This window comes from Tauraco erythrolophus, chromosome 4 (genome assembly GCF_009769465.1).
Source record: "Tauraco erythrolophus isolate bTauEry1 chromosome 4, bTauEry1.pri, whole genome shotgun sequence".
In the NCBI taxonomy this organism is placed as follows: domain Eukaryota; kingdom Metazoa; phylum Chordata; class Aves; order Musophagiformes; family Musophagidae; genus Tauraco; species Tauraco erythrolophus.
In genome coordinates this window covers 47,696,258-47,723,868 of record NC_141468.1, presented here as the reverse complement: position 1 = coordinate 47,723,868, position 27,611 = coordinate 47,696,258, and positions in this window count along the sequence as shown.

The following is a 27,611-nucleotide window of genomic DNA, read 5'->3' as shown; positions in this document are numbered from 1 at the left end:
CAATGAAAAAAAAACTGTTCCCATATTCACCATTGCCAATCGACAAGAAATGAAAGGACGCTGCGAAATAATGTGGTTTCAACCTGCAAAAAAGACACTTCAGGAGTCTGAAGACTGGGATAAGCAGATCTTTCCCTTCCTTGATTATTAAAGTACAGGGTCAGGAGACTGCTCTCTGTAATAACTCTCTGTGGTCACAGCTTCAGTTTCACTACTATGACTCACCCTTGATTGCTCTTAGGTAAGTGCCAGATGCCTTCTTATTGCTCTCAAGCTTCAGTTCAGCAAAACATATAAGCACACGCCTAAACACTTTTCTGAATAACAACCGTCTTCGCACACAATTAAAATTCAGCACATACTTAAATGCATTGCTGAATCAGGGTCTTAATGCTCAATATGAGTGATTAAAGGGTCATAATCTAATAGTTTTTGCTGACAATGTGACATAATTTTTCACCATACCTTTGTAAAATTTGGATAATATCTCAAAATGAAATTAAGGAGTACTTTTAAACCAGCTAAACATTATGGTACTGAAAAAAAAAAAAACCAAAACACTACAAAATGCAGGTTCAGGTCTCTGCTGGAAGCAAGGGAATTTAATTGCCGCATTAATCACACTTTTACACTTCATCACATTTAAGTATAAAATATCGATCAATGGTGCTCTCCATTGCTTGAACTTCACAGTGTTAGTCGGGGGACTTTACATACCTTCTCCAGACTCTGTGACCTCTCCACTGTGTTCTACCTCAAAGAACAAGCCAGTACTGAGCACTTCTACGTTAACTGGAGTCTCAATGCTCTCAGGGTCATTTTCACGACCATCATGTTACTTTCAGATATCTGAATGGTGATGTAGGGATGGTAGGGAAGCAGTTCTTAGAAACAATATGACAAAACTGTTAGGAAAATGCTGCCCCTTGGTGGTCACTTCTTCTTTATCACTGCTGGCTGGCACAGGACAGACTGCTTGTCTGTGCTTCCACCCTGATTTCTTAGCCAAATCCAGCCAGCTTCCACCACTTTTCAATGTCAGTCTTTTCTCTGGCTTGCATTCAGATTTTACTTTCGCCTCCATGGCACTCTGGGTACATCACAGAGGTATGCATGAAACACAAAGAGAGGTAAATTCTTCCAAGACGTTTGGGTATAACACCCGTTCCTTTTCGGCTTGGCAAAATACCAAATGCTTCTGCCGCACATGGTTTCAGGAAAGACTAAGTTGCTAGTGGCAATCAAAAAAGGCAAAGCTTTCCTGTAGGGATGTTCTGACAGATCCCACACTGCAGCCTTCCAGCCACTCAGCCCACTCAGAGAAGACGACTAGAAGTTATACCATTAGATTAACTGCATATACCGGCAAGAGTGGGATTACCTAAGGCTTGTACAAGGTTACATATTTTATATTTTCCTCAGTTTTACAATATGGCAGTATTTGCCAAACAAGCACGCAATGCTCGTACATGCCGTAAGTTTATCTCGTGCCGGTCCACCTAGTGATTTCTTCCGTTCAGCCCCGTGCAGCTGCTAGATTGCTCCAGTCTGTGGACCCCTCAGGGAAGTGCTCTTTCCTCAGGCCTTGGGCCATCAGGCTCACCTGAAGTCACATGCAGTTGGACCATTCTGGCTCATGGCCAGTGTGACCCTCGGATCTTCCTCTTTATCACTGGGTGAAGGTGCTTCAGGGGTGAGCACCTACAGACTCCGATCGCTTTCCATCATAGTCCCAAGGACTCCTGTTTTCCTTAACTGAGAGAAAGCCCTTAGCCTGCTGCTCTCCCTCATAAGGTCATTTGTAGGACAAGCTGTTTTCCATCCCCAGTTGATCTTACAGACCACTCTGTGATAGGAGCTGCAGAATGGATATTTGTATCTCACTCTGACCTCTCCCTGCTTTTCCCCCCTCACATACACCCCCCCCAGGGATGCTGCTTTCATGGCTGGCATCTTTCCTGATCCACCCTCGAGCACACAGAGCCAGGGTCGCCCACACAATTCCTGGTGCTATATGAGGAAGTGTCTGGGTCCCTCCTGGACATCACTTGGCCGTCACGGTGAGATTCCACTCACAGACACTTCTTCTTCTCTGCCAACTTCTGCTTGACAAGCAAACACTGCGGTTTCCTACATTTGGCCATTGGTCTAGACCACATGAACTCTTGCCATTGTTTTGTTGCCTGTTTTAAGACCTACTGCTAGGATGCACTTTTACCACACCCAGATTTTGTTGACACTCTTTCAAGTTTTCTCATATGACCCTAAGCCGTGACAAATCATCCACCCAGGATTTGTTCATGGTTCTTACCTCATGCTTCCTGCTCTAGTATTGCTTTCCCTTCATTAGAAAGCTAAAATGATCAGCCATGAGAGTATTTTTATTTCTATTACTTGAATCCAGCTTTTTGAGGCCTCAGCTCAGCACCTGCTACTGGTAGGCTGAGGGTGCCACAGACACAAGCTAGACTGTGAGATAGAAATCCAAACTGTCAGAACTTCATTTTCCAGGCCAAAATTAATCTCACTGTTCCACAGGCAGTTTTCCCAAGCAAAGCCATATGACTTGTGGTTGCCTTCCAGCGTAGTTCAGAGAATACCCATAGTCTCAGACAGTCCAGTGAAACTCAGCCATTCTTAATTGAGTCCTGTCTGACTTGCAGGCTAAATGGCTTCTTCAGCTACCTTAGACAGAGGGACCTCGTCTCCTTGCAACCACTCTAAGAGGTGATAGACAGAGGTACTCCAGCTTCCAGTCTTCCCCGGAGGGATGGGTAAATCGTGCAGACTTCTCACTCCTGGCTCCTGTTCAGTAGATTTTCACCCACTGTGACACCTCACCTCCCACTGCACGCTAGTCCTGTCCTACCCAGTTTGGAATGTCCTTGCACAGGACTGCAAGCACCAGCACTGTAAAATGGTTAGGGGAAGTGGAGGAGAAGATGCTGGTGATATAGGCAGAGAAAAATTACAAACTCCAGTGCCAGAATCTCTTGCTGCTCAGCACAGTGAAGGATTGTTCCCTTTTATCTCCTCCTCCAGGCCTTTTAGCTGATCTGTCCAAATATCGCTATCTTCCAGAGTGAGCTGGTTATATAAAAGTTATAGTTTCTTTAATATTAATTTAGTCACACATTCACACAAAAGCCTCTGCCATCTCTCCTGGACTGAATTTCTTGAAAACATTTTTATTCCCCCATAAACAGTAATACAGCAAAACACATGTGTATTTTTAAAATGCATTTTACTTGAGCTTAGCTTAAGGTGATTTTTGACAGTCAAAAAAAACCAAACACCAGCTCCGAGGTCTGCTTTTCCGCAGGGAGGTCTGATAGACAGCAGCCCTTTTGAGTTTTAGCCACAGAGTTGTTCAGTTATTGGTTAGAGGCAAGAAGTCTAAGACAGATCCGCTTCTCTCCATGTTCAAATTTCAACTGGGCAGCACTGTGGAATGTAAGCATGGGCACAATGGCTAATTAAAAGTGGCTCTTGTGAGGTGTGGACATTATGAGAGATGGGCTCTCCTTTTTTTGGGAAGGGTTATTGATTCCTTTCTGATGTGTATGGCATGCGCACATCTCCCTTACACCTAAACCACCACAGACCCAATATCTGTGCATTTAATATGTGAGGATTGACAAAAACCTGCCTAGACTTGCTCTTTCCATCATGATTATCAAGGCAAGAACCAAGAAAGGAGGAGCTGAACATTGGAGTATGATTGTAGACTTTTTATGGACTGCTGGAGCATAGCAGAAGTACGTGTCCAGTTCTGCATTTAGTCCATATCTAGCAAAACCTTACTGATAAGTGTCCAGGCCAGCAACTCATTTTCTCAATGACAAAACAAGTAGCTGGGGTATCTTCTCTTCTATGTTCAGATCTACAGACAGCAATGAAAGACACCATGTTTTCCAAGGAATGTTTTTCATTTATGCATTGTTATATTATTACTAACAATAACGACGACATTATATTCTCAATATCATCTTCTATATATTATATTTAATATCTATTATGTATCATTGTTTGTACTTACATATCACTTTTCATCTAATATTTTCAAGCTTTTTATAATTCTAACTCCATTTTACTGCATTAGTTCAAAGGCAGTTATTAGTAATACACATTTTTATAGACTGACCAGTGGAGAAACTTAAATGACTTGTGCAAAAATTCTCAGAATTCCTGTCTTAACTCTAATATTGGTTTAACTTAAAAGAACAAAACACATGCCATGCAGTATTAAAATCTTTTAAACCTATTTGCAATATGAGAAGGGAAGATAATATTTTCTAAAAGTTTAGATCTTGTCTATTTTGCACCGCCTATTTCAGTTAGAAAGATCAAATGCCCACATTTCCAAAGGTAATAAAACGCACATCAAAGCCCTATCATCCATGTTTATCAGAAAATCTCTAGCTTTGTAATGTAAACAAAAATAAAACACAAAGTTTATTAAGCTATAATATCTGTAATACTGCTTATATTCTTATAGGATATACTGTAACTCAATTGTTTTCCAATGAGATGTGCACATGGACAGAAGAAATATGGCCTATTCTAAAAAAGGTCGAATGTAACTTTTGTAATATCATTTTGAAAATGATGAGGAAATGTAAGAATATGGTGATATACCAAATTTATGTAACAAATTCTAGATGCTTGTCATATGAAGAGTCTTTTATGTTGAACACACATCTATGACATTTTCCCCGATTCACACAGAGACTCCTCACTCTAGTTTGCATTTTTAGTTTTAAAATCAAAGAAACAATTTGATGTGACCACAAATCTTTTGTATCATGAATCTAATTAATAATTATTACCAGACCTGTTAAATGACCGAATGTGTTAATAATAAATTGTGATGCACAAACATACGTAATTTTCTCAGATATTGCAAGAGGTATTTATGGTAAAATGAAAGCCAATTCCTGCTAAAAGATTTGACAAGTTTAGCAATGAAGTGCATGCAAAAGAAAAGTGCAGAAAAAGATCTCTACTGTATATTTCCCAATAGAAAATTTACCTTTCCTTTGGACTTGTCTGCCAGTAATACTTTCCCACTAATTTGGTTCTGCCACAGGAAACATCATCTCCATGCTTTGCATGAGCAACGGCTCTATTCTTACACTACAGAATCCCATTTTTATGATCATGGAGTCAAATCTTAAGTTGGTGTTAATGGAAGTTAACTTCAGTAAGGCCAGGACTTTGGATATGGCCCAGTTTCTTTTAGTAATTAATAAAATGCTATAGCTACAGTACTTATTTACAAAAAAGTCAGCAGGCGTCAGCAGGCAGCTGTGTGGAAAAGAGGATGGGGGAGAATCAGTACTGGCAGTACTCATTTTCCATCTCTCTGGCCCTGATTCAGCAAAGTACTTAACCACATGTTTAATTTTAGGCGCATGAGTAATCCCATCTCTGCAGAGCAAAAGCGTGTGTTTCGTTCTCTTTGACTTTAATGGGGCTACTCATAGACCTGTCAAATCTCACGTGCTGTGCGTGACACTTTCACAACTACTTCCATCTTCCTCGCCCCTGCAGCACGGCCTTTGGTCTGAATCTTTGAAAACGTGAGACCTTCTCTTGCTCTGCGACCCCATGAGCCTTATGACCTTGGTCGACCTGATTGTATTCTGGTAGCTCTATCTCGCATGTGGTAAAACAAACAGGGAGTAACTGGGAACCATGATACTTATTCAGAGCATTCCCAGACCAACACCAACCTCGTTTTAGTATCCAGCTCTTGGAGCCATGTTCAAGTACTCTGCCTAGTCAGGCTCTATCATCCTAATCAGCTGAGAAGATTCTAGTAAGGATATTCCTTGAGCCATTAACTATCCCAAGGCGGAATAAATACTCAATATGTATTTCTGATGGACAAGAGATTGCCTACTCAGGAAGGATCCTCAGAGCTAAATAGGTGAACATCTAAGGCCCAGATCCGCAGTTCTGCAAGTCCTATTTAAGAGTCTAATTCTGCAGTCATGGAAGTCAGCGGATGTTTCCAATAAAAATGGGATCAAGGTAGTAGGCTCTCATTCATCTAAACATTTAAGCAGATGCTCACTTTAAGAACAAGATTAAGTCTCTTTGAACTCACTGGGAACGAAACACATGCTTAAGTACTTCAACGAAATCAGGGACCTATTCCAACCTTGGATGCACAGCATCAGAAGGTATCTACGGAGGTAGTCCAGCAATTTCCTGTTGCTGCATACATGTCTGGCTGCAGCTATGCTCTGCTTATTTTGATAAATATAATATTCTTCCAATTTCAGTAATTATTTTTTTCTTTGATATGCAGGGGACTATAAATATGTAATTGCTGCTGGACTAATTGTGTTTTGAATTGATTGTAAGCGTGGAACCTGAAGCTGTTTTATTCTATTGCAGTCTTTCTTTAGATTTTTGCTCTGGCCCATTGATTGAATCATGACAAATGATTTCTTGAGCATGCCGACTGCATTCAGCTCTGGTGACATTTCCAAAAGCCTGCTTGTGACGGCTGATTTCATTTTCGAAACTTGCAGGGGTTAGTTATGGGAAAACAAAAGCCCTTTAACAGATACCTAACAATGCGTTTGGCTAGTTAGTTCATTTACTGTGTAAAAGGGGAAAACACTCAGCAGCTCTTCCTGCATATGTTCCCTTATGAAATACTACATTTGGTTTTGAGTCATCTGCTTATCAATCTTTCATGCCAAATTGGCTTTAGAGGTAAAGACTAAAATCTTTACACAGCTATTATGCAGTGCCAGTCAGGAAAGAGCCAGCATGGGATGCATAATTTGGCAGTCTGCTGCCATAGAAGGAAGCACTTCTCTCCCATCAGAATCAAAAGTAGACTTTTTGACTAGAGCCTGGGGGGCCCTTGAAATGTCCAGGATCAACAGTCACAAAAGCCACTCTCTGTTGGATCAAGCCCAGTGTGCATTATTCTAATGTCAGATGTATAGGAGTGCAAAACTGTACATAACACATTGAAAAACTTTTCCTTCACTTGTGCACAGTTGGAGAATAGCTTGACATTGAAATTAGATCTCTTGATCAACATAAAAAATACTTGACATTTTGTTTGGAAAGTTATTTTGTATGGACATACACAAGAGGCAATTGCTTAAAGTAAATACAAGTGACTTTAAAGTCAATAAGCAGTATTTTCAAGGCTGACACGGACTCAAGTTTTGTAAAAGTAAAGCTGTCTATTAGGCATAGAAAAGGCACTAAAAATTTGGGATGGATGAGATCATTCGGTTTTATTTCAAGCACTACATTTTTGGTTTGAAAGTTCCAGCCTTCACAGGATTTCTCTTTCAGCTGATTGAAGTTTGTGGGTATAAAAGGGGCAGAGACTGGGAGAGATTAAGAAAATTACCAAAACCAGTACAATGTGTACTGTATGTGCAGCCACATATTCATTCATGCCAGCCTAGCCAGGGCACATGGACTCCCAACAAAATAGAAATACATTTTATATAAAGAAAGGGAGCTTTTCAGCAGAAACTTCCCTCTCTTCTCAAAAAATGTTTCAGCTATGAGAGACAACAATTTTGCAAGCCTAATGTAAACAAATTCTGCAAGCCTAATAATCCATCTGTGAGATTAGTTACACTGAGGACAAACAAAACTACTTAAAATGCTTAAACATAAAAAAAGCTAACAACTGGTGGATAAACTTTTGGTAAAGGCAGGCAGCCTGCGATTATAAGGTCACAACAAAAGCACAAGCCAAAGCTCTGTTTTCAGAGCTAATATAAATTTGAGACTTTATGCACAAATTGCAAAGACATTTGTGCGCCTCATAGCCTGTAATATTAAAGAGAATTAGGCACTGAAATGCTTCTAAAACATCATACAATATTCCGAGAGTTAGTGATATTTAAATAGTATTTAAATTATATTATGTGGACACTTCCAAATAAGAATTTCAGGTTCTTCTGTTAATCATTTAGATACCTTTTAAAACGGTGTCCGATTAGTCATTTTTTCCAAGGCATGTTTTCTCACATAGATTTTATTCACATTAACTGACTCATATCTTCAATAAATACAAATTTTATCAATTCTAAATATATGATAATGTCACACTTGTCCTTATCAGGTTCAGGGCCAGCTTTGAGTGGAAACAAAAAAGGTAGCTGCCTACTGCATCAGAATCCCTATTGTACCTTTGCTAGAGGGCGCGCATTGGCTGCTCCAGAGGCAGGTGCAGCTCAGATCACCACCTCATGGAGAATCAATTTCTGCTTTTGCCTCCTCACCCTATTTCTCTGTGGCAGCAACAGGAGTAGGAAACCTAACTGTCCAGGTATTTTGTTTCAGGGGTTCATTTGGGATCTGTGAAGGCTGATGGTCTGAGGGCGAAAGTGTGTTATTGAAACGAATAGAGAAGGAAGAAAGATCCCTGAAGGAAAGCCAGCTGGAGGACAGAGATCCACAGCTCTCCCCAAAGTGTCCTAGGATATCCCAAATTACCCTAACTGCTCCCTTCACATTGGCCTGTCTATGCCGATACATGTCATGCACATACTGAGCTCATTCTCGACTCACAGCCTTTGTTTAAAGAGCGCTAGCAGGACTGGGAATATCTTATTTTAAATTGTCTTGTGGTGGAGGATGATATAGTGTGAATACCAGAGGAGGGGCTTTCCAAAAGTGCACTGAGTCAGGAGACACAGACATGTTGTCAAATGCAAAGTTTTTTACTGTCTCCTTACCAAAAAAGCTGTTGGCAATATGCAGGCCCTGAAAGCTGGACCAAAAATAACAATAATACACAGACCCTCTGGCCACAGAATACTCTGTGAAATATAGAGAATATAAATACTAGCATTCCTGCCTGGGCTACGCAAAATGTTGAAAGACATGCAGGAAACATAAAGACAGCCCCTTTCGTTTTACTCTTTAAAGTAATATGACAAATAAAAAGTGTGCTTAAAGCACTGGGGTTTGTTAGGAAACAAAACAAGACTTAGTGAGTGACTTTAGTCCACTGTGTCCTCCAGGGCAGGAAGGAAGATTCAGGAGTGAGAACTGCACACTCTAAAATTTAACCTTAAAAACCTAGAGCTTCAACTTCAGATTTTCAAGCAATGGATACCTCCACACTTGCCCCATCACTGTGGTGTATCCCTCTGTTAGGGCAGGCTTGCAGGAGGGGAGGGTACTGTGTATGGCTGCTAACTTACAGTCTGCAGGTGTAGAATGGCAAGAATGCAGGGAGTCAGGAAGACAGCTGAGGAGTACCCTCCCAGCATGTGGAGGAGGTATTTGCAGGCACTGTAGAAAGGGCAGAAAAATGTGGTTGTAAAGATGCAAAGATTTTCACAGTTTTGTTGATCGTTAACCTCATGTGACAGGAAGACCTGATCATCCTTGGTGAAACATACAGTACACCAACCTGGCACCTGCATCACAAAGAGGGCCCTTGTGCCGCGGTGAAAGGTCTCAAAGCTCTCCCTCACTGCAGAACCCAGTATTTTCTGTCCTTCTTCAGGGTCATCTGTCTGAGGCAAGGAGATAGGTTCAGAGCCAGTCGAAGAGGTGATGCCATGTGGAGCAGATTCTGAGCAGAAAATAAATAACACAAGTCTATGTTCGTAGACTCTTTGGGCCTCCTAGTCTTTATAGAATATAGTCTGCTTATCCACTTCCCTTGAAGTCTTCCCTCTGGATTGATATCTCTATTCTGAACACATTCATGTAGGAAGTAACATCTGAAAGAAACATCTGATTTCTGTGCTGATCTCTGCACATGTTGACTAGACAAGAAAAGGAGAGTGGTCAGTTCTGGTAAGAGGGGTCATGGACTTGGATCTCTGTGAATGATCTGTAAACTTTAGTAGCTCATCTCATGAAGGTGGTGATGTGGATTGATGGAAGGGGGAGAAGAAATAAATATCGGGCTTTGTGCATGAGGAGGAGACAGTCAGGCTGTCTCCTTGGCATGTTGCCTGCTTATGGCCTCCACCGTACTTCCCTCTCTCCAGAGTGTGCGGCCAAGTGGGGCTTCAACAGATTTCTTAATCATTGTCATGCCAGAATGATTATGGGACCTGGTTTGCCAGACCAGGCTTGGTGTACCCTCCTCCTTCACAGTAAAGCTGCTCTGGCATTTTATGCCCTCACTTCAGCTCCCATGGTCTGAGAGCTGGGTGTGTTTTAATGAGCGTCAGCCTCATTAAAATCTTTCAGGAATGTGCAGGAACTGCTAAAGTTCCTGCTCCATGAAACATTTTCCTATGTTCCTGCCCAGAAGTGGGCGAACATCTGGATAGTGAGGGACGGTCTGTTCAATCAGGGTGTTGGGCTCTTGGGTCCTGTAATGGAGGGTGGAGAAAAAGGACCTTTCCAGCTTTGGCATGAAGCAATGATGGGAACCGATGTTTCAGGGCATTTGTGTACTCTATAAGGACTCTCTCAGGCTGTTTTAGGCAGCTCTGTGTCAGGACTTTGTCCTTAGCTGGACTGTCAGTTTCTCACAGAAGATGCTAGCCTCTGTGCACCATTCTCCCATGGGAGCAACCTTCCCATGGAGTAAGAGACGTGAAAGAAACCAGTTAGGATAGGCCTGTGAGGGAACTAGGCAGGTGGAACTAGGCAGGTATGAGAGTCTGTCCTGGAGCCTGGGACTGGACATCATCAGATCCAAGCCCTGTTAGAGCTGAGGGCAGAGCACAGGGCTGCTATGGATGCCGAGAGTCGCGTTACGGACCAAAAGTGTGTGAGCAGCTGCCCCAGCACATCACTTGCCACTGCAGCCACTCAAACTTGGCACTAGCAAGGGCAGGGAAAGACGAACTAGAGCTTTGGAGGCAAGGAGCCCTATAGCAGTTTGGTTAGAAATTGCTCTAAAAACATACTTTAAAAAAATTCTACACTAAATTAAAAACCTTACCAGGTATTCCTATACTGATAATCCTGACCGGTAAGGGAAGAGTCTTACTGGTTCTTCCAGTGGGATTCTTGCAGAGCTGGGAAAGTGGATGAATTTAATAGCCCTGACAGAGAATGGCTGTAGGTGATGATAGAGAAAGGAAATCCCTGTTTGCTGCAGCTGGAGAAGGGCAATGATCTAATGGGATAGGGATATTCCAGGTTCATCTGTAGGTCGTTACTAGGCAGATATTTTGCATCCAATAAATACATATCACTGCTCAGAAGGTAAATCCACCTCAGGAGCTCACAGAAAGAGGGTAGGAGATTCTGTAACTGCAGAAATTAAGCTAAGGCCTAATAGCTGCAAGACAACTCAGACTGTACCCTTGCCCAAAGAGGTCCTCAATGAAGACCTTACAGTAGAAATCCCTGTAAAACTAATGGTGAACATCAGGGGTAGGAACAATGAATTAATCAGAAGTATTTTATTGCCAGATGAAGCCTTCGTATGATGCTAACCAAGACAGCTGTCCACCAAATAAGAATGTTATTTGTTTATTATGTTTCATGATATAATGCATAAGGTGTTATTGTTGTGACTTCAGAAGGCTGCGAGTAAGAAACACACCCTAAAGCCAGTAATGCGCAAACTAAGGCATATGAAGGTATGCATTCAAAATGCAAATCAGAGAGCTTTGGGAACTGAGGACAAGGAAAAAAAGACAAATGGAAAAGAAATCAAATAATACTCTGCAATCTCATGGTGTGCCCTAGAGTCTAGTTATAAGAAATGAAAAAGCAAAGTCTTAAGAGAGCTGTGTATCAAGCTAAGGCATACCTGCCAGGGACAGAAACAGAAAAGAAAAGAGCTGCAAGTCATCTGAAAGAGAGCACATAAAGTTATCTATCTACCCTCCTAGAGTGAAACTGGCTGAAACAGCTCCCCACTAATCTACACAGGGTCTACAACGGTCACAGGTAGTCACATAGTGTTTTTTTTGTCCAACCTGGTTTTGAGGCAGTTTTGATGTCAGCACCAACACCCCTTAGCAGTAACCTTGAAGACATGGTCCACAAATCCGTTAGGCTTTCAGTACACAGTTGGTTTCCTGATGATCATGCCCCTAATTGGCCGAAGTCAGTAGATGCACAAAGTCAGTGCTTAACAGCAGAGCTGTTGGACACCTGCCCTGCCCTTCGCCCCAGCCAAAGACGTTTAAGTCACTGAAAACGGAAGGAGGCTAGAAGATCCCCAAGAGCAAAAAGACTTTAAGCTGGAGCAGAAGCAGGGCTACAGCTACTAATATTGCTAGAAAACATACAGGTAATGGGTGTTGATATGCTTAAATCCATTCTGAAGTTCTGAGGTTTCAGTACAGACATGATTCTGGGCCTGTGTCCTTCCGGAATAGCCTGGACAGGTAGCCAGTGAATAATAAGGTTTCCTTTGAGAGGTGCAACTGTGGCTTTGCAATACCTGGATAATGGGGAGTTTTGCAATGCCTCTGTGAAGCACTGACTTCCTGATGCTTTCTGAGGTTACAGAGCTTTCCAATACCTCTTACTGTAATTCTTTTCTCAATAGAATAGTATTATTCTGTACTGTGAGAATTGCCTGAGGCTATGCAGTCTGAAAATACAAGACTGCCCTTTGTGCAAGGAAAAACAGAAATGAAAGAAGAAATTTTTAAGACAGTTCTTTCACTGTGGATTCTCTTGTAACAGTTTCTTGACAAACCATAACTGACCATGAACATTGGAGACCTGAAATGTATACATCTACACTGGCATCGCAGATGAGACTGCAACATAATGTTGAGATAGGCAAACTAACTTTAATTTACATAGCTCAGATACTGGAGTAGCATTGAAAGTGGAGCATCACCAGCTTCCAAAGCAATACTTAGCCAAGAATCACCAGACTCAGAGGGGGTTAGAATAAAATTAGCATAATGGACCAATTTTGCATCTCAGTTGCTTTCCTTCATTATTTCTTCACGTTAGAGCCTCATGTATATAAAACAACATGCTCACTTTTACTCTTCTTTGTTCAAAAACTCCAAATAAATAACAATACTAATTTACATTAATTAAAGATGCAGCCTAGTTTTCTAACTTTTATGTTTCAAGTCAGAGAAGCTACTTCAGTGTAGCTGAAGGATTGATTTTCAGGAGTACTAATGGGGCTATACTCCCCAGCCTCTGAAGCCCTGTTTCCTGCTTCTTTGCCATGGCATTCTCGCTGGGCCCTTAAAGCTACTTTCTGTAATTGTAGAGAGATACCATGCCAGGCCTGTGCCAAGGGAAATCTGGTGCTCTGCTGCTGGCACAACCCAGTTGTGGCTGGTACTGCAGTGCAGAGTCACAGTATTGAGTTGTACCATCTACATCAGATCAGCCTGCATTGTCCACAGCAGTGTCAGCCCTTGTCGCTTCGTGGTTACTCCCGTAACTGAGGCCTTTAACTGAGCACACAGAACAGACTTGAACACTGAGAACAAAGCACGTTTATTTCATTGCAGATAAATAGTGTCACGCGTAATAATCAGGTAATCAGTATAACAGTAACACGAATATCATTTGAGAAACTAATTTTTCAGCCCAGCTGTGCACTTTATACTAGCTCAGTTGCTTTACTAATTTTTGCTAGGGTTATGATTAATTTGTCATGTCTTAAGACGACTGCAATGAAACAGGAGTGGATATCTAGGTCAGGCCCACGTCAGAGGAAACTCCTTCTCTAGAGACTATGAGAAAGTGACTGCGGAGTCACACTTAGCAACTAATGTAGCCCATGGCTTCCACAGGCTGTACTATAACTTCAGTGGGGAAGATGTGAATTCGTGCCTCAGACTACTCTGAATGTGTTCAGAAAAGGATGATTCATGCAGCTTACCTAAGTTTGGCTCCTTGCCTCCGAACTCCAGGATCACTATTGCATGTGGAAAGGGACACACAGTCACAAATGCAGTTCCACATATACTTTCCTTTCCTGCTGTTGTTCAATATACTTGTGCCATGTTCTGCTCCTCAGCTGGAAAAGGCATGCCTCAGGAAGTGTCTGAATACAGCCAAATGGAAAACAAAATGAGGGTGGAAATCAGATCTATGTCAAGGAACTTTCCAACTATCTTTCCTGTAGCTCATCAGCCTGACAAGAAAAAATTTAGAATAAAGATCAAGTAACATAATCACAGAAACTTTATAAGGTCTATTAACACAGCAACTCAGTCAGATCTGCTGACGTGAAACAGCTGGAGGTGCTGAAGCCCTTAATAAACGGACCCTCCTGATGAGATTTACAAGAGCTCTTGATCTGTCATCGTGCTGGTTGCATCTGTCATTTGCACCTGCTATGAACACCTTAGTTAGCTATCACATTTCACTTTCATGTTGTCCAGCAAGACAGCTGGAATTACTTCACCTTTGTGTCAAGGCCTTTAATAGCGAAACATGTTTTGTAAGATTCACTTGTGCCATTGCTAACATTACCGCTGGATTCTCCTAAAACAACAACAGATCCACAGGACTCCCATCCATTGGTGATGCTCAGCTCACATCCAGTATTGTAAAATTGATCTGTGTTTCTTTCCTCCCTTTTATAGGCTGTCACATTCAGAATTGGTTCTAGGAAAGGAGATCCTCTGGGGACCTGTTTCAGCCATTATCTGAAGCTTGTGTTTTGATTTAAGCATTTTATATACATCTCTTTATGGGCCACCGGCATTTCACAGGAGGTTATTCCTTTACCGGTGTTAGGTTAGATCAGCATATGACCTCAGGTTTCACTATATGTTATCACTTTCTCTATTCTGATGCTACTGTCACTACAAATGTGTGACTGCTAAGGTGCTTCTGTCATATATCAGTTCCCTAAAGCAACAAAACTGCTTTGTTTCAAAACCGTAGCCAGCCTATGTCAGCTTGGTCCCCTTCCTCAGCAACAGATCTGTCTCCTAAAGGCTATCAACATCCATGTGAAAGTCAGAAGACTGATGAAGCACCTCTTGCTCGTATATGATCCAAAGGGGAACGGTACAGACAGGCGCAGTTGCGTGACTTGAGACCAGGAGTTAGCACTATTGGGGGAATTTTCTGCAAACGGAGCAACACACAATTGGCAACGCAGCCCAAGATTTGGGCCCCTTGGCTCAAGGCTTTTACACACTGTTTGAAAGGTTCTCCACAATCAATTGGACTGTCCAATGATTCTGTCTCCGGGTTTGTGAAGCACTTACAGTTTAACACAACAAAATTACCAGGCATGTCGCTTGCAATTGAGTAATCAATATGATTATCTATAAAGCACAAATGGTGGATCTAAATCACTTGCACATTTCTTCATTTTCCTTTGAAAATTATATTTCAGACATAATATTTACATCCTTGCAAAAATGTTATTGAAACTCTTTATCTAGAAATATTCTTAGACCAATAATTTTTCTGTAATGCGTTACATACTAGGTCAATGTCTAATGGCAAAAGATTAAAGGCATTATTCTTCCAGGTGAATAATGACCTTATCATGTTCCCTTTTCCCATATTCATATGCCCTTAATAATATTCCTTTAAATTTATGTCTCCTCAACATAAAATTCTGATTCAGTCCTCGATCTAGTATTATACACCAGTCTGTGACAATGAAATGATGAATTTTTCCCCTCATATTGAGTTTTTTCTCCTATTGCTTCCCAGTTTGAATTATTTCAGTGTGTCCTGTCTTCCTGCACACTAGCTTAGTGAAGTCAGAAAAGGGATTTAGGGGGTATTTTTGCTTCTGTCATACCTTGTTCTAGCTTTCCTTGTTCTTTACTTGTCTTTTTCTCCCCTCACTGTCTCTCATGTACACTCATTCAGGTATTCATTTTTATTCACACACTGAATTTTTTATTTTGCCAGGGGAAACGTAAAGAAGAGTTTGTGTCAACGAGAATAAAACCTTTGGTGAAAACAAAACAAAGGGCAAAAAGAAGAGGAGTAAGAAGAAACTGAAGAAAGGGGCAGCCTGAAGCAAATGGTGAGCTGTGAAGGGAGGCAGCGCTCTGCGGAAGGTGATGGTGGACATGGGCCAAGGCAGAGCGAGGACAACCAGAAAGGGCAAACACGGCTAAGGCTTGCTGGCTTCTGCCACTCGAGAAAAAAGTGGCAGTGGCTGGAAAGAGCCGAAGGAAAAAGGCGGGATAGCTGGAGGAGGTGGGGAGAGGGAAGAGTGATGACAGAGGGTGTGAAAATCTCCCGCTAAAACTCTTGGCTGTGGAAGGGCCTGACTAACCCCTTCCATCTTCCCACTCACATGGGCTGATCCTGGCTCTCTCTTCCAGCTGGTCTTTTGCATTGGCCAGAAGTTTTACTGAGATGAGTAGTCTGCAGCTTAAGCCTTTTCATGAGTAATTTAAATTCAATTTTCAAGACGTCTCCCACTTATCTCTCTCCAAAGAACACCCATGAAAGAGTGAACAAACTCTTTGATGTACATTTCATTAGGAAATCTACTCACTTCACAGTCAACATCAAAGGAAAACGTCCATAAAAATACAAATGTCATTCTAATGATGCCCAACGAAAGTGCATCGACAGCTTGGGCCACAGGTAAAATAAAGGAGGAAAAAGGAAGAGAGGGAGATGTAATAAAGCACTCAAGCATCCATAGAAAACATGTGCAGCTCGAGAAGCTGCATGCAATAAGTCATCAAAAAAGGGATATTGTGCAGCTTTACTGAGCGCTTCCAAAGCATTTGGAAATGATACATGATGAAATAGAAAGGAGGAAGAGGCATCCACACTCAAAACAGCTATAAAGCTGACAATGTTAGATCACTACAGTGTTGAGAACAGGAGGAAAAGAAGTCAAAGAAGAAATTTTTGAAAGAACGTATACTGACTACTCTTAAACTACCCATGCCTGGTTTGCAAAAGTAGAGAAAATGAGTGAGCTAGGATCATTTTCATAGCCAGGACCCAAGCAGGATATTGTGGTAACCTGCAAGTTTATCTTGTGACTATCAAAAGTTGTGGGAAAAGCAGAAACACATGACCCAGGAAACCTGATGAAGAAACCTTAAAAATGAAAAGTTAGGGGAAATTAGAATGACAACATGTTTCATTTGAATAAAATAAGAGATATTCATATACTGGAAACTCTAATAAAAGATTATTAAATAGAGAGCCAGCTGTGAGGCTATTCTTTCCACAGTCACCTGTCTTTTTGGCATGTCACACTGAGCTTCTCCAGAATGCATATACAGCAATTTTTATATCCTTTTATTGAAAATATAGGTAACAGGGTCACTTCTAAAATGTAGCTTTATGATATTAGTTTGTGAAGATCAAGCAAATGAAACAGACTGACAAATAGCATACTGACAAATTTAAAACATTTTGAATAAGACTGTATTTGAAAAATATGCAAAAACTGTTCTTACATGAGCAAATTAACCCTTGAATTGTATTGAATGCATAAATCAGAAAGTATATGAGTCTCTCTTCCTTTGACCATGCTTGCATGCCACACCTCTTTTCTTCCAGCTCTTCATCATCGAAAGTACTGTAGGTATCTCAACTAACAGATTTTCATGCTATAAACCTCAATAGTGTATAAGATGTCTATGTAGCCAGTGTAAATAGTAGTCACAACAAGCAAGAGTAATAGTAATTATTATAAATTAATTAATCTTTTAAAATTGGATAGAATTTTGCATTTGAGAGACAAATTATAGAGAAATAATGACTTTCTTTTTTACTGAGCTGAGCAGGAGTGGTCACATATTAAAGCAACATGTTCAACAGCTCTTGCTGAACTAGTAAGCCAGGAAAACTTTAAAGCATATTTTCCCAAACCCTCACAACTCTAGCTAATTTGTTAAAAATGCTTTCTATAAAACATGTATAGCTCCTTATCAAAACAATTTCAAAGTGAACACATTCTCTGGAGCTTTCCTCTGTATCTAAGCAGAAAAATACTTGTAGTCTAAGAGATTTCAACTTAAGCCCCTTTATCCATTATTTCAGCTAGAGGATAAGAGCTCTTCTGTACGTGTAGAAACTCAATGATGAAATGTGATGGCAGGGAAGGTGGTTCTCTTGTGTCAGAAAAGATTAAAATGTAAAGAGCACAACTATTCTGAAGTCTTTTGAAATCTGGGTCTCTCAGATTTCTTTTTACTGTTGCCAAGAGATATTGCTTCATTGAGTAGCTGGCTTTGACATGGGATTCAAATGATACTTTGACTCATGGTTTTTAAAGTTCATACCAAATGCACTGTAACATCTCTTAGGGTGATACTGATGGGAAATTAGTACAAAAATCTGACTTTGGGAAAGTATTGCATTCCAGCATTAGAACATTGGTGGCAGGTTTGTTCACTGTCTACAAGGAAAATTTTTTTTTTTTTTTTTTACCAAATGCTGGCCCTGCAGAGAGCCAGGATTCCTGATGGTGGAGCTACTTTTTTTTCAGCCACATTACATGAGCAGCTAAAAGGAAATAGGCACCTTCTGTGCCCAGTGAAGAGATTTGTTCTTTTTAATGACCCATCTCCAGATCACCACGAAGGGATTTGGTTTCATAGGATTTCAGGCCAAAAAGGAAACTCCAGAACTTTCTAGTCAAGTCTCCTTTGAATCCTACATTTCATGGGCTTCTCCCAGGGTCAAACCAAAAAACTGCAGCTTAACACAAGCCTAACTTCCATACATCAATTTCTCTTGTGTTTACTACTTCTGTTTTCTTGTGGCTTACTTCAGACCAAAGGAACCACAGAGTAAGAGTAGATTTCCATATGATTCTTGCCTCTCTTTCCTAACTAGAAGAAACTGTTGTAAGGTGACCTGTTAAAAAACACAGATGAAGAGACGATAATTTTTTAACTGTGGTGGTTTAAGGAAGTATCTTTCTTCTAATTCTACTCACAGACTTGCCTAGCACTAAACCTACCTATGTGGATCTGCAGACTATGAGCAGAGACTTCATGGAGTTCTCCCATAATACAAGGGATTTGTTTTATATTTCGTTTTGCAGAAATGTTTTATAGTACAAATTGAAAAGAGAATATGTGTGAAAGAGAGGAGCACTGTAGTGCATGCAAACTTAGTACAAACATAGCAAACATAAATTATTATCTTTGTGATTCTATTCCTCTATATGGGACTAAAGAGATGACCTAAGTACGTCCCATAGAAATGGTGTCTCGGTTTGAAAAGACAGGGGTCTGCTAAGGAAGGCAGGAGCCTCCCTTGAAATGGAAAATGTAAACCCCCCCTGCCTCCGAATTACTAGAATTTTGAAGTTAAGGGGCTCTCAGGCAAAGATATGGGAGTAGAATATAACAGTTCTTTACTAGAAAGATTAAAGAGAAGGAAAAAAAAAATGCAAATGCAATAGTACACAAAAACCCACTGACAGAGTCAGAATACGACCTGACACGGTGCTGGTCAGGGCGCTGGCAGCAGTCCGATCGAATGGTGGCTGCAGCCCTCCTGGAACGGCAGACGTGGCTCTGCTGAAGCAGCGATCCTGCCGAAGGGCGCAGGCTTCCTCCGAAGGGCCGGCGGTGCTGCGGGTGGGCCCGGTCTGCCTCCGGGAACCCGGCGGAGAAGAAAAACTGCTCCTCTGGGAATCCAGTGGGGAAGAAAAGCTGCTCCTCTGCAGCGTCAATGCCGACCGACCCAGGCCCCCCAGGTCTGAGAGGAAGGCACACAGCGGGCCTCGAGTGGCTGCTCTGTTCCAACCAGGCAACCAGCAGCCAGCAGTGCCCGTCTGCCCCCGGTGACCGCCAGAGCCCGACCGACCCACCGACCGACCGACCGCCGCCGCCGCCGCTTTCCCACGCGCGAGCGCAGTCCCGAGGCGCCCCTTCCCCTCCCGGCTGGAGCTTCTCACCGTGGGGCTGATGTTGTTCCGTGAGCCTGGCGGTAGATCCTTGATTGCCCATTAAAGAGAGATAGCTCCTGGAGGGAGTTATCCCTGAGTCATGCGGCAAGGCATTGATGGGCCCATTAACAGAAGACAGTCTGGGAGGAGGAGGCAAGGTAAACATTGCCCCACCTGGTCTCAACAGCTCATGAAGATGGTGATAGAATACATACTTTTGGGCACATCTTACATTCTAACCTAGGACAAATGGACATGAAAAAAATCTTCAGCCAAATCAGTTGACGACTTAAAAGGCACAATCAAGAAACAGTTGAACAAATAGCCACTGTTTCTAAGCAAATGAACACATAGACAGATAAGCCCCTTTCCTGCCTAATTTAGTGTTGAGGAGAATAGAGATTTTTTTCCCAAGGTCTAATACACTGTAAGGGTTACAAGACTAGGTTCATATTGTTACTCTGCTTGCATTGAGCAGCTAGAGCATATAGAGGTTTCTCTGAGATACTTTCACTAGGAAAACAAACTCATGATGGATTCAAATATTTCTTTACAAACAGTAGCCGGTAGCAAGGAACATGCTCTCGCTCAGGTGTGGTCAAAAGTTTTTCTCTCTTCTCTTTCAGTTTTTCCTCAGAGCTCTGCACTTGAGCCTATATCATATTCAGATTTGACCTTTGACTGATTCTTGGTGTTTCTTATGCTTCTTTCTTTCCTTTTTCTCTCTCTCATCACAAAAACACAGGCAAATGTGACAAACAAGTACACAGAGCTGTAATCAGTCCTGTGTCTCTCCCTTCCCTACCTACACTTCTTAAATTCAGGCTCTCCTGTACCTGCCCCAAATAGTTTTCCATCGTTTCTCCTTCTGTTAGACAAAAAAGAGGCAGCTGTTGGGCCTCTCATTTACTCAAAAAAGAATGCAGTTGTCCTTCCCGAAGGTGTCAGCATGGCAATGTGCTGCTGCCCAGCATCCCTGAGCAATGAATGCATTGCTTCACTTCTGCAAGTTAGCTGTAACTTCAGGAATCTTAACAACACTGCAGTTTCTGTCTGACGATTATTTATTAAAATTATTAAGAAATTGCGTTGTTAAAATAAGCCTTGGTAGGTCTTTAAAAAAATATATTTAATCTTACAGAAAAAAAAAAATGGTTTAAGATGAAAATAACGTGATAATATTAAGATGAAGGTATTCTAGTTAAGAAGAACCAGAAACCACCGTGTCCTTATCTTATGTAAATGCTACATTGTGAAAATCCTCTCAGGCTTAGTCTGACTTAGCCTGTGTAACATTTCAGCTGTTATATTTCAACTGTAATAACAAGTAAAATGTAATCTTAACAGATCTTATCAAATCATCACAATCCTTCCACACTCAAGGACAAAATAACTCCCCATCAACGTTATGTGCTCTATATGTAAGGGGTTCTTCTGGGGTTTGGGCCTTCTGTCTTCTCTTTCCTTCCCTTTCTGAAGGAACAAGAAGAATATTTGCTAAAAAAATAGTCCAATCTATGTTCCTAGGAGCCTAAGAATGCTGTCTCCTTGTGGATTACAGCTGGCAGCTGTAAGGTGTAAAGTTTTACAATTCACAGTGCTGGGATTTCTTCTTCTTTTTAATCTCTGCTACTCAAAAACCTTTCATTTTCTTGGCGAGCTGTGAAACTTAGATTGCTAGTTAAATAGAATGTTCTGCCTGCAAATATTGTATTGTATATATATAAGCTAAAGGGAGTGTATAGTAAATAAGTGCAGAATGCATTAATATTGTCTAGTTTGGGGAGAAAGGGTGAAACTACAGGAAATTTTAAGCAGATACAAGAACTGTCATAAGGCTGACGGATCATTTAAGATGTGAATTAACCTTTTTCTTTGTTTGTAGGAAAGTCCTGTTAGTCAGAATAGCATACACTTTCAGCAGAATGGGTGTATTTCTCCATTAAAGTCTTTAGATTGATTTTAGATATCTTTAGAAATGAGTTCCATAATATTTCAAAATACTAATTTTATCAGAAAGAGTAATTTAATTTTCCTGGCCTCCCACTGCATTTATCCCATTAGATTCATTATCATTATTTTTTTTTTAAATTATGTTTTACAACAGCTGGGCCAGGTTATATCCTCTTCTACAGTCCTCAGAACGGAGTTCTAGAAGAAGAAGACTGGATGGGGACCTCTTTGTAGAGAAGCATGCTTTCCCATTGGAGGGCCCAGGTTTTCCTCAGTCCAAAAAGGGCACTGCACTATTAATTTCTTCAAATTCTTAAGCAGCTGACTTTGTCTATTCCTGCTTGCTTTGGCCTCAGGCAAGCCTTCTGGCTTATTGGCAATGTTGCTATATCATACCTGTGCTGTATGGGATTTCCTCTGGCTGTGCCTGACCCTAATAAAAGCCCAAAGAGGCAAAGCAGAAATAATAATACCAGAGCCCTAAAGCAATTATGGCTAGAATGGATGCTTGCCATTTCCCTAAGCCCCATCCAATTCACTTCTCCTTCAGCCTGTCCTATCTTTCTCTAATCCTCATCTAGGAACCATGTCTCCTCCTGTCCACCCTGTCAGCAAATGAGTGTAGGACAACTTATCACTTAAAGAAGAAAACCTCTGTGTGGAGATCCCACGTGCATATGGTAGGTATCCAATCAGAGCTTCCCAGTGGAAAATCAGACATGTTCTCTTCCTTTCTTTTTTAGGAGAGAGATCTCACTAGCTAATTTCTGCAAGTCTAAACTGATTGCTAACAGGCTTTGCACTGATCCCGGCTTTACCTCCATTTAAAGGAATGTTTCAGCGGCATGCAGCCTGAGGTTACTGCAATAGCCAAACAAAAAACACTGGAGACAGGAGCTCAGAGAGGCTAGAACCAAACTCTTACCAGCCCTTAGGTTTTGCATCCTTCTGCTCTCAGCCACAAAATAGACACAAAGCACGTCACACACAAACTGTTTTTAAAATAACTCATAAATTAGCTGTGGCTACAAATCTCAAAGTTAATCTATGTGTCTCTGCAGTCACTCCGTCACAAGGCTCCTCACTGACACGAGCTTGGTCGCTCCCTCGTCTTCAGCCTGACTGCTGTGGCAGTGTCAAAACACAACATAACCTAAGGACAGAATTTCAGCTGTACTTGCAATTTCCTCATCTTTATGAGATGAAGCCACACCTTGACTTCAGTTTAGATCTAGATCTTCTTTCATCTTATGCTTGTTTAATAAACAAATAGAGAAACCTCTTCAATCAAAAGAATTAGAAGAAGTTGCATACAAAATGCTTCGCTCCAGTATTTTCAGACAACATAATACTTGGATAACATAGTGTTAACAACATGTTCATGGCTGTTGCATTTAAATTACTGAATTTGCCCCTCTCAAACAAAACATAACAAAAACAGTATATTGGACATTATATCTTAACAACTGGCATAATATCAAAATCAGGAATTATTACATAACATAACACTAAAGGAAATAATGCACAGCTACAATGATTTAACCTTCCTTTTCTACTCACTGTTTGTTTAAATTGCCAAACTCGATTTACCTAATTTTAGGGGAAAAATTCTTTCTGTGCTCAAACTTGCTCTAAGTTACTCATAACTGTTGAGTACGTCTTTCAGTCTGTTTATGTGGTATCACCAAAAATATTCTAATGTTGAAATAATGACCCTGAAAGGAGAATAATAAAGGTTTAGTACAAATGCATCATCCATGCACAGAATAAGGTTGAAATTGCAGTTTCATTCAGTCAATAAAGTATCTATTGACTTCAGAGGAGCTCAAGATGCAATTCTATTCATTTTATAAATAAACTGGCATGCTTTTGCCACTGTTGTGGATGTGACAGCATCAAAGCACAATTTACAATGGAAGGTATGAAGGCATGAATTTTCTCTATAATTCGTAGATACATTGAAGTCTCACAGATACTGTTGTCTTTAGGCTGAGAACATTTCTTCTACAGACTATCCTGTGGAGAAACCTTTTGGCTGCTGCAGCATCCTGTGAAAGTTCTTTCCCTCTGCAGGCTAACTAAGAAACACCTGTAGCTCGTTACACTGGGAAAGTTACCTTGAAACAGGTGCTGTAGCATTCAGCCAATCACTCTGGGAGATGGATGGTCAAGTGACCAATAGCCTTGACCCATCTAGCAAACCATGTGACTCCTGACTATTTAAGGCGGGGCGTTTACTCCTAAGGGTGAGGCATTTCCTCCTGAGTCTTGGAGGAGTGTGGGCCTTCCTTAGAGTAGAGCCTAAAGCCTTTGCATTAGAACATTGGTCTGCTTGGAGCTGCCTGAAGCCTTCCAGCTGCGACACTATCCACGGAAATATCCAAACACAACTGAGTACATCATGGTATCAGCAGGATGTTGTACACTGTTCAGAAGGCAAGATACAATAGGAGAAGTCATATGTTTTAAACTTTGACAGCATATGTGCTAGTAAACATAGTTTATCCTCTTCTTCGCCAGCTGGACATCTGTACTTGAGCATCATGCTAGTTCATATATTATTTGTAATTGTGCTCAGCATGGAGCTTGAGCTGTGCTTCAGAGCTAGAATGAACACATTTGGATTTCACTTTATTATTAATGAGTTTTAAAGGGCATGGATCAGTCATTTTACAATTTCTTTCAGAGGCGCTGGACAAACTACAGGGACTAGTGTAGGATGATTTTTTAAGCATGGTAATTTTCAAAAAAGTTTCAAATTCATGGCAAGCATCTTGAAATGATTATTAATTACAATTACTTTAATGTTTGTATTCTTTTTCCCGAAGTCAGTTATTGCTGCAGCACTTATAATGTTCCTCCCATCATATGAGGACATTTACTGTCTAGAACTCTTTGAGTTTTAGATCAATTTGAGCCAAAGTTACTGGAATTGATGCCCAGCCCAGTTCCTAGTGGAAGCATTGGAGGCTGTTGGAGCCTGGGGTATGGTGACCTCCGCTGCTCATGCAGTGCTATAGCTGTAGAAGGCTCAGCAAAAGCAGAGCACTGCAACAACTACATGCACTGTATTGTAGAAACATGTAGAAACATAACCAGTTGCACTTTAGCATAGAAAAAAACAGTGTGTATCAAAGAGTGTGTGTCTCTTTCACAGATTTATAATAGTGCTATATCATTTCAGCTGAAATGTTATTTATTGTACTTCCAGATGTTTGGCTGCATTTACTGTTTACCAGGATGAACATTGTGCACATTAATTGAAATATACTATCTGTCATCTCATTTTGTGTAAAAAATTTACATTTATTGTTAATTTCTAAATTATAAATGCCAAGATTCAGTATGCAGTAAGATATAGAAACATGCTAGAAAGTATTTTCTCTGTGTAAAATGCTATCAACACCTTAACAGCAACCAGCAGATCCTTCATACAACCCTCACTCTCACTTCGCGATATTACCATGGAAAGAAAACTGTATCAGTACAAAATTAGGACACCGAGGGCTAATACAAAGTCTGACCCAAAGTAAGGTGACGCTTTCCAGATCCACGACTTGCACTTATGTATGTTCTGTTGCAACTTTCAGACTTTTTTCTTCAAACTTGAAATGACAGCTGTATTAGAAGACAAGAGTACCCTAATCAATATAAACAGTGCTACCATTTTCACCCCCTTCCTGAAGTAAAATACTTTCCCCAAGCTAGCTTTCTTTTTTCTTCTCCAGTCAGTAAAGTTATTTATGTCCTTTCCTAGAAGGTATGACACCACTCAATGTTGAGCCAGATTCAGTAGCTGGGACTGTGACATTTGTCTAGGACCCTTTGATAGATTGAAGATTAAAAACATCTTCTCACATGTTGTATCTCTTCCAGGCATGTAAGGCCTGGACAATGTCATTTGGTGTTGGTAGAGCCCTAGAAATAAAAAGAATTGGATAAAATTTGGTTCAAAACAAAATATTGTGAAGAACTAATGTTGCCTTTAAATTCCCAGCTTCAACATTTGCCAGCTTCCTTCTTCTACCTGTTCCTTTCCCCTTTTTAAAAAATAGAAGATCATGAGAGCCAGGGAAAGAAGGGGAAAAAGACGAGAACATTTCTAAATCCTCAAACTCCCAGTCTGGTTAAGAGCTTGAGGTGCATGAGTGTTTCCACAACTTGGTTGCAGGTTAATCCTTCATTTGTGCTTTAACTCCAGCACTGCTTCACCCTGTATAAAATAATGGTCAAGGATTACAATAAGGGCATCTCAAGAGTCTTGTAAGACCCTAAAGGAGATTTCAGTTGTGCAGCACCTCTAAAAAGCTGACAAAGGGTGTCTAGAACAATGTTGCACCCCACACATGGATTCCAAGTTGCATCATGGTTCATGAGAAAGACTGGCCCAGGAGCCCTGGTGCTGCGTGTGCCATGGCATAGCCTGTGCAAACTGTGTGCGCTATGGCAGAACTGAGCAAGCCGGGGTTAAAAGCACATAAAGACAAAATTTTACATTATATACTGTACCCAGTAATATTTCCTTTAGCTAAAGTGTAAGGAGGCTTTAGTGGAAGCAAGGAGTGTTTTTGCAGCACTTCTTTTGACCCACGGGTTGGATATGCACAGGGTATACCGCATTGTGAGAGGTATAGGGGGAAAAAGGTATGTTGCATTGGTACAGAGGTATAACTGGCAACAAACTACTCACATCAAGATGCTTTCTGAGCAACAACTGAAAATGAAAAGTGACCAAGAAAACTTGTTCTATTCAAACCTGTTACAAACGTACAGTATCACAGCTACAGGACAAATAGTTTAACCAGGATACCAAGCAAAATTATGTATGATTGTTATTGCCTCTGTCTCTCAGAACACAAGTCAAAGTTCTTTAGGGCTTTCCATGAAACATTGTATGTCAGTGTTAAAGCACTCCTCTAAGACTCTGAAGTCACTCTTGATTAATAGGCTTAAATCAGAAGAAACCCCAATTTTGGGAACATACAGTTATAATACAAGTGCTCATTGTTAAATTCAAAAAAGCTATTTTCTTACAGAGAGTTTTAAGTCACTTTTAAAATAAATCACTTTTTAGATAATAATTAAGTAAAAAAAAGATATCAAGACTGTTCCTGTTAAGCTTCCCATTCAGACTTTCTCAAGCCTGCTACTGTTTAGGCAATGAATATTCATGAACATAAACATGATTTGTAACATCTGTATACCAGTGGTAGAGTGTTAGCAAGACATTTACACTCCTTTGTTTGGGATATACACATGTATACAAAAAGAGAAACTTTCCTTTGTGATCTTCTCCAGAGATGATTTCACAGTCCAAAGTCTGGCCTTAAAAAATTATAATGTATATCATATGATTCTGCAGAAACAGAAATGGAAGCACAGTGTCTCTCAGCCCAGAGCCAAACATTTCTACCTTGCCAGAAAACAGAAATAAAAGTTTAGTCTGTGAATCCCTTTAGCAGCCTTCACTTCTCTTAAAAAAAAAAAAAGTTAAAAAAAAAAAAAGTAAAAAAAAAAAAATTAGACTACATCTGGGTGTGTCAATACATGCAAAAACTCCACCATCTGAGTTAAAAGTTCCCTTCTAGATGTCATTTCTGTGTTCCAATTAGCCCAGCTAAGATAGATGAGGTGACAAGGCTTGTCACATGAGGAAGTCACACTGATTGACTCAATCATTCTTTAACAATCACTCTTAACCCATGTGAAGTCTGTTATTTCAGCTTCCCACTCCTTGGTTTGTTTCATTTTAAATTAAATCAAAATTGTGAACTTTACTCACCATTTTAAATTAACTCCTACTCTTTTGAGACAGGTCCCACAGGTTTAAATTTGTACTTTCAGTTAAACTAAGAGCTTATCTGAATGGAAAGTTCCTCAGGTAGAAATCTAATTTAAA